The sequence below is a fragment of the Monodelphis domestica genome, chromosome 4 (genome assembly GCF_027887165.1).
Source record: "Monodelphis domestica isolate mMonDom1 chromosome 4, mMonDom1.pri, whole genome shotgun sequence".
Taxonomy (NCBI): Eukaryota; Metazoa; Chordata; class Mammalia; order Didelphimorphia; family Didelphidae; genus Monodelphis; species Monodelphis domestica.
The window spans coordinates 176,831,745-176,843,791 of NC_077230.1; the positions used below are offsets into that span (position 1 = coordinate 176,831,745).

General features: G+C 36.3%; 1 protein-coding gene across 4 annotated transcripts in view; it reads left to right on the forward strand.

Annotated features, from left to right (window-relative positions):
* XIRP2 (xin actin binding repeat containing 2) overlaps nucleotides 1-12,047 on the forward strand; it is a 434,256-nt gene that overhangs the window by 318,410 nt on the left and 103,799 nt on the right. Inside the window, exon 1 of one of the 4 annotated variants that reach the window (XM_007494308.2) lies at nucleotides 11,239-11,409. The exons of the other annotated variants lie outside the window; for them this stretch is intronic. The gene's annotated coding sequence lies outside the window, so the exon portion shown is untranslated. Of the gene's footprint in view, nucleotides 1-11,238; nucleotides 11,410-12,047 lie in introns of those variants that run through there. 4 annotated transcript variants of the gene reach the window in all.

Sequence of the window (12,047 nt, forward strand, 5' to 3'; positions counted from 1 at the left end):
AACCAACTTCCTAGATGTGTCTGAGCTGGTGGCTGTCAGACATTTCTCCATTCTTATATCTCTCAGAGCCACAGAAATAGCTAGGGAAGAAAGCAAAACTCTTCCACCTTTTCATAAGATTAAGAATGTCCCTTACTCATTTTCTCTATTCCCAACATACACAGAATATTATTTAGAAGTATTTATTGCATTTTCTTCTTCCTAATTTAAAAAAAAAAAGCACTGAAGTCATGGAAACAAACATTTGCAATGATTTTAGGAAGCAGTTTATACGAAGCAAATGTCAAACTTGAAACAAGTGATATCCCCAGGGGACAGCCGGGGATTTTTGGGTATGTGCCACTAATGGGTTTGTCATCTCCCTCAAGCTTTCAGAAACTTTATATTTCTGTTATGTCACACAGGAAAAAAAGCCCAGTAAAAGTTTAAACATTAAACAAAAATCATTGTTCCTTGGAGGGTAGAGCTTAGTTCTTATAAATTTGGTATTAATCAGCTATTCTATTACTGAATCTGCCATCCATCTATTGTAATAACATAGTGTTGGAAAAGAGCAAAAAATTCATTTTAGACGTGAAGAGACTAAGGCCAAAGTGAACGACCTAGCTAAGGTCATGCAGGCAATGAATGAACTGGAATTAACTAGATTCTAGTCACTAGTGTCCTCACAGAGCTCAAATTCATTTTCTTGGTCAATAGGCAGAAAAGAAAAGGATTGCTTTAGTTGAAATATATATATATATATGCATATATATATAGCAATTTATATGTGTACATTTTGCATGCAATATATATATTACATATACAATACATACATACACATCTATATACCTATATACCCCTATAAATGCAGACATACCTCTTTGGATTTCATGCTTATAAATATATATATATATATATATATATATATATATATATATATATATATATGCAAACAATCCCTAGTCAAGAAGGAATTATTAAGTACCTCCAAAGTCTGTATGTGCTTTATATATCTATTCTTGAGTTCCATTGCTTCACCTTGTCTTTTTTTGGTGGGGAATGTGTTTCATTTTGAAGGGAATACTAGATACTCTAATTTAAAGTCATTTTCATTGTTTTCAGGAAAAGTATCAGGAATCCATCATTTCTGGATTCTTTCCCCTCACCCAACCCCATACACACACACATGCACAAAGTTTTTGTGTCAAATGATTTATTTCAAATAATTATAGAAGAAAAAGCAATGAAAGTTCCTGACATGGATGCTAGTGATTATTATGACAAGTTTTGCCTGGAGGATCTGCAGCAGTGGATTCTAGGGGGTCCATGCAAATGATGGAAAGGCAGGATTGCTCAGCTTCCTCATGGCAGCAGGAGCACATTTCAGTTTGATATGCATCTGGTCTTTTTGATTTTGAAAATATTGTAGGCGAGGAATTAGTATTTTTAAAAAATCCATAGTTGCCATCCATGTGAAAATTGTTCCCTCTATTAAAAAAAATCTCATTTGTTATTAAAATGAAAGAAAAGGCAACAAATAAAAAACAATTTGTACTTCTACAAAAGCTGTTCTAGCTGCTGCAATTGTGCTGTAATGTAAATAAAAAAAAGATTCACTCACCAAAGTGGGGATTGAAAGTTCCAAGGAATAGAAGAAAATAATTGCAACCAACCAAATGCCTAGTGACTTCTCTTCATAGGTAATAAATGGTATCTACCCTTTCAAAAATGCTTTTTAAGGGAGCTAATTAAACACAACACCAACAGTTTTATCCTCTGAGGCCACTTATTTTACTATTCCTTTACTATTATTTTTATTTTAATATTCATACTGGGCTTTGTAAGACTACACAGTACTTTTAGATTCAGCTGGAAGAAACTACTGAATAAATTCTTATGCTACAATAATCTTTTGCAAAAATAAAAATGCTAGACTTATTAACTTAGGGTGGTGTTTTTTTACTTCAGAGAACTTTATGGGGGGAAATTTTAGGTTCATATGAGAAATTTATAGAAAAAATTAATTGAATATAATGGGTTAAAAGAGATTTTTTAAGTGGGTTGGCATGCATCTCTGAAGATTTCCATACATTTCCATACTTTATTGAGAGGACTGAGGTCCTCTGATGTGAGTCTCAGCTTTTCTCCTCCCAACATGAATCCCTTATCCCAGGTCTCCTAATTTTCCATATCTCCACCCATTTTCATTTTCTTCCCTCATTGTCTCAGATGATTAAGTATCTATCTTCCTTTATAAAACTAACCCTACCACAAGAGTCTTTCCATCTATGATACCCTTTCTAGATCTTTGCTTCATTATTTGATCTTCCCTTGTTTCTTCAGTCTCAATTCCAGGGGCTCTTTCTCTGTACACAAACATCCTCCTCCCTAACTGGACAATGAAAGGACTCCTTCCTTTTGGTTACCACCTCTGTTGTTACCCTTGCCACCCACTCCCATATGTTGTACATCTGTACTAAGTGGTAAGTTTTGGGTTGCTTTGGACAACATATTGATAATTTGACATATATAACTTGGTGCTGTCTGACTCTATGCCATAATCATTTCGGATTTCAGGTTCCAAGCCATAACTAATATTTGAGGTTCAATCTTTTTTTGTATACTTGTCTTTTCTGTAGTGGTATAGTCTCTATAAAGGGATTAATTTGTTATTTTTTTCTCTTTGCTTTCAAATGAAATAAGCCATTCATTTCATCTAATTTTAGTAGGGCTAGTAAGTACACAGAGCTGGACCCATAGTCTCATAGACAGAAGGAACCCAAAGTCATCTGGACCAACTAGTATGTGACTAAGGACCTTTTTGGCAGTATCCCCATGAAGTGGTCATCTTAGTCTTCTCTTAAAAATTCCCATTGATGGGGGTGGAGTCAAGATGGCAGCTTAGCAAGCAGCAAAAGTTCAGACCTTGTGGAAGACCCTTCCTTAACTGATACAGACTGAATGCTCCTAGGGCACCGAAATTCAATCTGAACAACAGGACAGAAGCGGGGAACCCTCCTTCTGGACTCAAATCAAAAGGTACGCCCCCCCCAAAAGCCGGAATCTGAGAATACTCAGGGCTAAGGGGAAGGCAGAGGGTAGGTCCCAGGACCCCTCCCCCACAACGCAGAGGGCTGAGCCCCCAACAGCAGCAGGAACCTCTGAGGGGGCAAAGGTGCTGGTTTGCAAGGTCTACCTTGTGAGCAGTGGGGTGCCGGGCTTGGCGCATCCAGCTTGGACAGTGGGGAGGAAGCCAGGGAGAAACTGGCCATGGCTGGGTCCCTCCATCAGGCTCCAGTCTCACCATTGTCTCGGGGCACATCCAAAACAATCCAGTTGAACTAATCCCATCAGAACTCCTCAGAGTTTAGGGAGGCAGGCAAAGGCACTTGTGTACAGCGGAGAAGCAGCTGGAGAGAACTGGAGAGAGCCTGGGAGGCCCAACCTTCCAGGAGTCTTCAGAGCCTCAGAGCTTCATACCACATACAGCCCAGCCCAGTTGAACTCAATCCAATCAAAAGCCTCCAGAGGACAGGGAAGCTAACATTCCTCCCCTAGAGATTGTACCAAGAGATCTGACAAAGCTCCAAGAGGGGAAACTGATAGCCCCAAAACCAAAACAAAATGAGAGGAGCAAGAGCACAGCCAAATATGGGGAGCAAAGAAGGGGTAAACTCGAGCAAACAACAGAAAAAGAAGAAAGAAATTACAATAGACAGCTTCTGCACAGGTAATGAGCAAAGAGCAAATGAAACAGAGGGGGAGGACCCAGCAAAGGAAAAATCAGAAATCCCAGCAAATTGGATACAGGCTTTGGAAGAACTCAAAATGCAATTCAAAACACAATTAAGAGAGGCTGAAGACAACTGGGAAAAGAGCTTAAAAACTAAGATAAGTCATCTGGAAACAGAAAATAGTGTCTTGAAAGCCAAAATCAACCAGCTGGAAAATGAGGCAAAGGAGATGAAAGATGAGGCAAAGCAGATGAAAGATGAGGTGAAGAAGATGAAAGATGACCTCCAAAGAAAATCTGACAAAAAGGAAAAGGATGACCAAAAAACTAAGGATGAAATCCAGTCTTTAAGAACCAGAATACAACAACTAGAATCGAGCGACCTCACAAGGCAGCAGGACACTATAAAACAAAACCAAAAGAATGGAAAAATTGAGGAAAATATGAAGCATCTCATTCACAAAACAGAGGATTTAGAAAACCGTTCAAGGAGAGACAATTTAAGAAATATTGGCCTACCAGAAGACCATGACAAAAGAAAAAGCCTGGACATTATATTACAGGAAATTATTAAAGAAAACTGCCCTGAAATCCTTGAACAAGAGGGAAGAGTGGAGATTGATAGAATCCACAGATCACTTCCTGTACTTAATCCCAAACTGACAACACCCAGGAATGTTATAGCCAAATTCAAGAACTATCAGACCAAAGAAAAGATATTACAAGCTGCCAAGAAGAAGTCATTCAGATACCAAGGAACCACAGTGAGAATAACTCAGGATCTGGCTGCATCCACACTGAAAAAAAGAAAGGCATGGAATACGATATTCCAGAAAGCAAGGGAACTAGGTCTACAACCAAGAATCAACAACCCAGCAAAACTGACTATATTCTTACAGGGGAAAGTATGATCATTTAACAAAATAGAAGAATTTCAAGAATTCGTAAAGAAAAGACCAGACCTGAACAGAAAATTTGATGTCCAAGCACAGAACTCAAGAGAATCATCAAAAGGCAATTAAAAAAGAGGGGAAAAAAGAAAAACAAAAACAAAATAAAATTTTAAGAGACTCAATAAGTTAAAATGATATGTATCCCTATAAGAAAAGAGGTCATTGGTAACTCTTAAAAACTGTTGTTATTAGCTGGGCAGCAAAAAGAAGTATACTTAGAGGGAACAGCAACAAACTGTATAGGATGAAAGGACAAGACATAAATAGGTATATAGATATATGCATGCAAAAATACATATGCATGAGTATGCATATATATATATAACCAGAGCTTAAAAATAGGTTAATATTAAAAGAAATGGGAAAAGAAACAAATGGGGGTAAATGTATATGTCATAACGAAGCCCATGGTGGGAGAGGGGAGAACATCAATACACTGGAAGGGTAAAGAGGTCAGAGACAGGAAATACTCAACATTTACATGCTTTGAAAGTGACTTAAAGAGGGAAAAACAATCCAATCCATTGGGGGCAGAGAATAGATTTGCACCCTATAGGGGATTAGAAGGGTAACAAACAGTCTGGTGGGGAGGGAACCAGTATAAGAGAGGGAGGGAGAGAGGAGTTAATTTTAGAAAGACTATTGGGAAAATAAGGGGGGGATAAATAGGAAGGGGGGTAGAAAGGGGAGTAAAATAAGGGTGGGAACAAGGGGGACTGTTCAAAAGCAAACATTGGTGTAGAAGGAAATAGTGAAAGAAGAAAAGGCAGGTAAAGGAGCAGAAATCAAAATGCTGGGAAATATACAGCTAGTAATCATAACTCTGAATGTGAATGGAATGAACTCACCCATAAAACGCAAGCGAATAGCAGAGTGGATTAGAGTCCAAAACCCTACCATATGCTGTCTACAAGAAACACATATGAGAAAGGTAGATACACATAGGGTGAAAGTAAGAGGGTGGAGCCAAATCTATTGGGCATCAACTGACAAAAAGAAGGCAGGAGTAGCAATCATGATATCCGACAAAGCCAAAGTAAAAACAAATCTAGTTAAAAGAGATAGGGAAGGTAATTACATCCTGATAAAAGGCAGTATAGACAGTGAGGAAATATCTGTACTCAACATGTATGCACCAAATGGCATAGCATCCAAATTTCTAAATGACAAACTAGAGGAACTCAAGGATGAAATAGATAGAAAAACTATACTAGTGGGAGACCTGTACCTTCCTCTATCCAAACTAGATAAATCAAACCAAAAAAATAAATAAGAAAGAGGTAAGAGAAGTGAATGAAATCTTAGAAAAATTAGAGTTAGTAGAAATGTGGAGAAAAATAAATAGGGACAAAAAGGAATATACCTTCTTTTCTGCAGCACATGGTACATTCACAATAATTGACCGTGTATTAGGGCATAAAAACATTGCAAACAAGTGCAAAAGAGCAGAAATAATAAATGCAACTTTCTCAGATCACAGTGCAATGAAAATAATAATTAGTAAGGGAACATGGAGAGGTAAATCGAAAATTAATTGGAAATTAAACAATACGATTCTCCAAAACCAGTTAGTTAAAGAACAAATCATAGAAACAATAACTTCATTGAAAAAAATGACAATGATGAGACATCCTTTCAAAACCTATGGGATGAAGCCAAAGCAGTACTCAGGGGCAAATTTATATCCTTGAGTTCATATATTAACAAATTAAGAATGCATGCAAATTAAAAAATTAGAATGCGAACAAATTAAAAATCCTCAGATAAAGACTAAATTAGAGATCCTAAAACTCAAAGGAGAAATTAATAATATTGAAAGTCAAAGAACTATTGATTTAATAAATAAGACTAGAAGCTGGTACTTTAAAAAAACAAATAAAATAAACAAAGTACTAGTCAGTCTAATTAAAAAAAGGAAAGAAATAAACCAAATTGACAGTATCCAAGATGAAAAAGGAGACCTCACCTCTACTGAAGAGGAAATTAAGGCAATCATTAAAAACTATTATGCCCAATTATATGGCAACAAATATGGCAATCTAGGTGATATGGATGAATACTTACAAAAATATAAATTGCCTAGCCTAAAAGAGGAAGAAATAAATTACCTTAACAACCCCATTTCAGAAAAAGAAATTGAACAAGCCATCAAAGAACTCCCTAAGAAAAAATCCCCAGGTCCAGATGGATTCACAAATGAATTCTATCAAACATTCAAAGAACAACTAATCCCAATATTAAACAAACTATTTGACAGAATAGGCCAAGAAGGAATTCTACCAAATTCATTCTACAACACAAACATGGTACTGATCCCAAAGCCAGGCAGTCAAAAACAGAGAAAGAAAACTATAGACCAATCTCCCTAATGAATATAGACGCAAAAATCTTAAATAGGATACTAGCAAAAAGACTCCAGCAAGTTATCACAAAGGTCATCCACTATGACCAGGCAGGATTCATACCAGGAATGCAAGGATGGTTCAATATTAGGAAAACCATCCACATAATTGACCATATTAACAAGCAAATTGACAAAAATCACATGATTATCTCAATAGATGCAGAAAAAGCCTTTGATAAAATACAACACCCATTCCTATTGAAAACACTAGAAAGTATAGGAATAGAAGGGCCTTTCCTAAAAATAATAAACAGTATATATCTAAAACCATCAGCAAACATCATCTGCAATGGGGATAAACTAGAAGCCTTTCCAATAAGATCAGGAGTAAAACAAGGATGCCCATTATCACCTGTATTATTTAACATTGTACTAGAAACACTAGCAGTAGCAATTAGAGAAGAAAAAGAAATTGAAGGTATTAAAATTGGCAATGAGGAGACCAAGCTATCACTCTTTGCAGATGATATGATGGTTTACTTAAGGAATCCTAGAGAATCAACCAAAAAGTTACTTGAAATAATCAACAACTTTAGCAAAGTTGCAGGATACAAAATAAACCCGCATAAGTCATCAGCTTCTCTATATATCTCTAACCCATTTCAGCAGCAAGAATTAGAAAGCGAAATACCATTCAAAACCACCCTAGACAATATAAAATACTTTGGAATCTATCTGCCGAGACAAACACAGGAACTATATGAACTCAACTACAAAACACTTTCCACACAGCTAGATCTAAACAATTGGAAAAAACATTGATTGCTCATGGGTGGGACGAGCTAACATAATAAAAATGAAAATCCTACCCGAATTAATTTACTTTTTTAGTGCCATACCCATTGAACTACCAAAAAACTTCTTTACTGAATTAGAAAAAAAACATAACTAAGTTCATTTGGAAGAACAAAAGATCAAGGATATCTAGGGAAATCATGGAAAAAAAAATGCAAAGGAAGGAGGACTTGCAGTGCCAGATCTCAAACTATACTATAAAGCAGTGGTTATCAAAACAATTTGGTACTGGCTAAGAGACAGAAAGGAGGATCAGTGGAATAGACTTGGCGTAAATGATCTCAGCAAGCCAGTTTATGACAAACCCAAAGACCCCAGCTTTTGGGACAAAAATCCATTATTTGATAAAAACTGCTGGGAAAATTGGAAGACAGTGTAGGAGAGATTCGGTTTGCATCAACACCTCACACCCCACACCAAGATAAATTCAGAATGGGTGAATGACTTGAACGTAAAGAAGGAAACTATAAGTAAATTAGGTGAACACAGAATAGTATACATGTCAGACCTTTGGGAAGGGAAAGATTTTAAAACCAAGCAAGACTTAGAAAGAGTCACAAAATGTAAAATAAATAATTTTGACTACATCAAATTAAAAAGTTTTTGTACAAACACAACCAATGTAACTAAAATCAGAACGGTAGCAACAAATTGGGAAACAATCTTCATAAAAACCTCTGACAAAGGTTTAATTACTCAAATTTACAAAGAGCTAAATCAATTGTACAAAAAATCAAGCCATTCTCCAATTGATAAATGGGCAAGGGACATGAACAGGGAGTTCTCAGCCAAAGAAATCAAAATTATTAATAAGCACATGAAAAAGTGTTCTACATCTCTTATAATCAGAGACATGCAAATCAAAACAACTCTGAGGTATCACCTCACACCTAGCAGATTGGCTAACATAACAGCAAAGGAAAGTAATGAATGCTGGAGTGGATGTGGCAAAGTAGGGACACTAATTCATTGCTGGTGGAGTTGTAAACTGATCCAACCATTCTGGAGGGCAATTTGGAACTATGCCCAAAGGGCGATAAAAGACTGTCTGCCCTTTGATCCAGCCATAGCACTGCTGGGTTTGTACCCCAAAGAGATAATATGGAAAAAGACTTGTACAAGAATATTCATAGCTGCACTCTTTGTGGTGCCAAAAATTGGAAAATGAGGGGATGCCCTTCAATTGGGGAATGGCTGAACAAATTGTGGTATATGTTGGTGATGGAATACTATTGTGCTAAAAGGAATAATAAAGTGGAGGAATTCCATAGAGACTCAAACAATCTCCAGGAAGTGATGCAGAGCGAAAGAAGAACCAGGAAAACATTATACACAAAGACTGATACATTGTGGTACAATCCAAGGTAATGGACTTCTCCATTAGGGTCAATGCAATGTCCCTGAACAATCTGCAGGGATCTAAATACACTATCCACAAGCAGAGGATAAACTGTGAGAGTAAAAACATCGAAGAAAAGCAACTGCTTGACTACAGTCGTGTAGGGGATATGACTGAGGAGGGACTCTAAATGAACACTCTAATGCAAATACCAACAACATGGAAATGGGTTTGAATAAAGAACACATGTGATACCCAGTGGAATTGGGTGTGGGCTATGGGAGAGGGGGGGGAAGGAAGAAAAGAAAATGATCTTTGTTTCCAATGAATAATGTTTGGAAATGACCAAATAAAAATTAAAAAAAAAAAACCCATTGACAAGGAAACTACTCTTTTCTAAGGAAGCTTATTCCAAATGAAATTGGTCCTACAGCTACCATGCTTGCTTCTCTTTATTGCCTAAGTAATTATGTGACTGTAGGATGCCCTGGATCTGAAATCAAATACTTTTGGTTTTAATTTGCCTCTAGATGAACCCATTACTAATTATAATTTTATCATATTATGATATTAAAAAGTTGTTTTTATTCTTCTTTTCTGCATTTGTTTGTGACATTTTTGTGTCCTAATACAAGGTCAATATATATATATGTACACCATGTGCTGCTGCAAAGAAATTACATTCCTTTTTATCCGTAGTTAAGTTTTCTACAGATTTCTACTAACTCTAATTTTCCTAAAATTTCATTCACTTCCCTTACTTTTTTCTTATTTATTTTTTGGTTCAATTTATCTAGATTTGATAAGGAAAGGTATAGTTTTGCTATTTCCTCCTTAAGCACCTTTAGGTTCCCATTTAAAAGTCTGGATGCTATTCTATTTCATGCATAGTGGAGTACTGTTATTTCTTCACTGTCAATACTGCCTTTTATCAGGATGTAATTACCTTCCTTATCTTTAAAATTATCTTTGATTTTAAAGCTAATGTTTTAATGGTTTACAGTTCACAGATTTAGGACAGGAAGCATCATGCTTTATAGAATCATAGATACAGATGTAGGAGGAACTTCAAAGGCTATCTAGTTCAACTTCTTCCTTTTACAAATAAGGAAAAATGGAGCCCACAGATGCTACATGAGTTTTCCCCATGGTCACACAAGTAAGTGTTTAGACTTGAATCCAGGTCCACTAACTCTAGAGAGAGTGCTCTTCCTTTTATACTGTTCTGCCTTCTCTTCATTTTACAGATGAATACAAGAAATTCCAGAGAATTTAAATAATTTACCAAAAGTCATATAGCTGGCAAATGTCAGAAGTAGGTTTTGAATGTGTCTGCCAGGCTGCATGTCTCATTTTTTAAAAATACTATACGATGCTGCCTCCTGGAATTGCATTTGAAATGGCAGAGAAATAACCCAAGTTTAAATTGAATAGTGTGTAAATATGTATGTGTGGGTGTGTTTGTGTGTGCTGTGTATTACACATATTACATATATACTAGTATAGTGTCCTAGGATTAGAGACTTCAAATGCACATTTATATTCCAAACCCAGAGAGGCCTTTTAGGAGTATATGTAGTTTGTTGGATTTCTTTTGTTTTTTTTTTTTGTCTATCTTCTTTATGTTACACTGCTAAAACTTATTAGGGGTAATTTCTGTGTGACACTTAGACATTTGGCCCTTAAACAGATTTTAATGAAAACAAATCAGAATTGCTTAAATAAAATATGAAAGAATTATATTTTCAAGTTTTACTTATGAGTGCCTCCAAAAGAGTAATCTTTGGAATGTTTTAAAGAACTAAAAAACGACTTGATGATAATTGTGGGAAGAGAATGTTTGATTGATGGCACAAGTGTTGAGGCTGTGCATACATTTGACAAAGGCGCATTAGAAGATTCAGTGGCTTTCCAAACCGGCTTCTGGAACAAGTAATTGACTCAGGGACGACCCATACTGGCCTCAGATCCTAAAAATAGGCACTAGGTTGCATCTTTTACATGCAGGGCTAAAATAAAATCAGCTGCCCCATCGACTTGCTTGTTACATACTTCAGTGGAGCTGGCCTCCACTCGACTAATACTTTTCAGGGGACTGGGAACTTTGCTGCACATAGGACAAGTGGGGGAAGCCTGCCACTGAAGAACGGTGAGGAACTGTGCATTTATACCAAGTCGAGGTCAAATTTGAGTTATAAACAATGTAAGTATGATGTGATAATTTATTCTTGTTTACCTGTGTTTTAGAGGGTTGTTTATTATGACAATAGACTCTAGCTCGAAAAGAAAGCAGATTGTCATGGTGAAAATTTTGGTGGAAAGAGTTTTTAAATTAATATTAAGTATTTAGAGAAATTGGCTGGGTGTGGTATATTCTTCCTCATTGGAGGTTTGAAGCAAAGACTGAATGACCATTTGTGAAACATCATTCTATGGAGATTCTTTTCGATAGTGGGTTGGGCCACATGGCTGTTGTGTTTCCTTCCAATTTGGTAATTTTGTGGTTCCAGAGTATTTCATGCCAGTATTTTAATGTACCTTCTAGAATCAGGGACAAAACCTTTTCAGCATTTAGAATGCTGACAGCCAATGCTATAATGAGCCAGCCTAATAAACCTTAGTGAACTAAAGATCATTATTATATTAAAAGCCAAGAAAGAAACCATCTTGTTAAGTTCTTCTCTGGTGAATTTAACACAACATTGTGGTCAAAGAACAGATAGTCAAAAGGGTTAGGACTTCTTTCTTAGTTTTTTTAGAGAAAAGGAAAGCTTAATAGGATAATTCTTATGGTCAGCTGACAGGTATCCTAAGGAAAACATTTAAAATATTATTTCATAG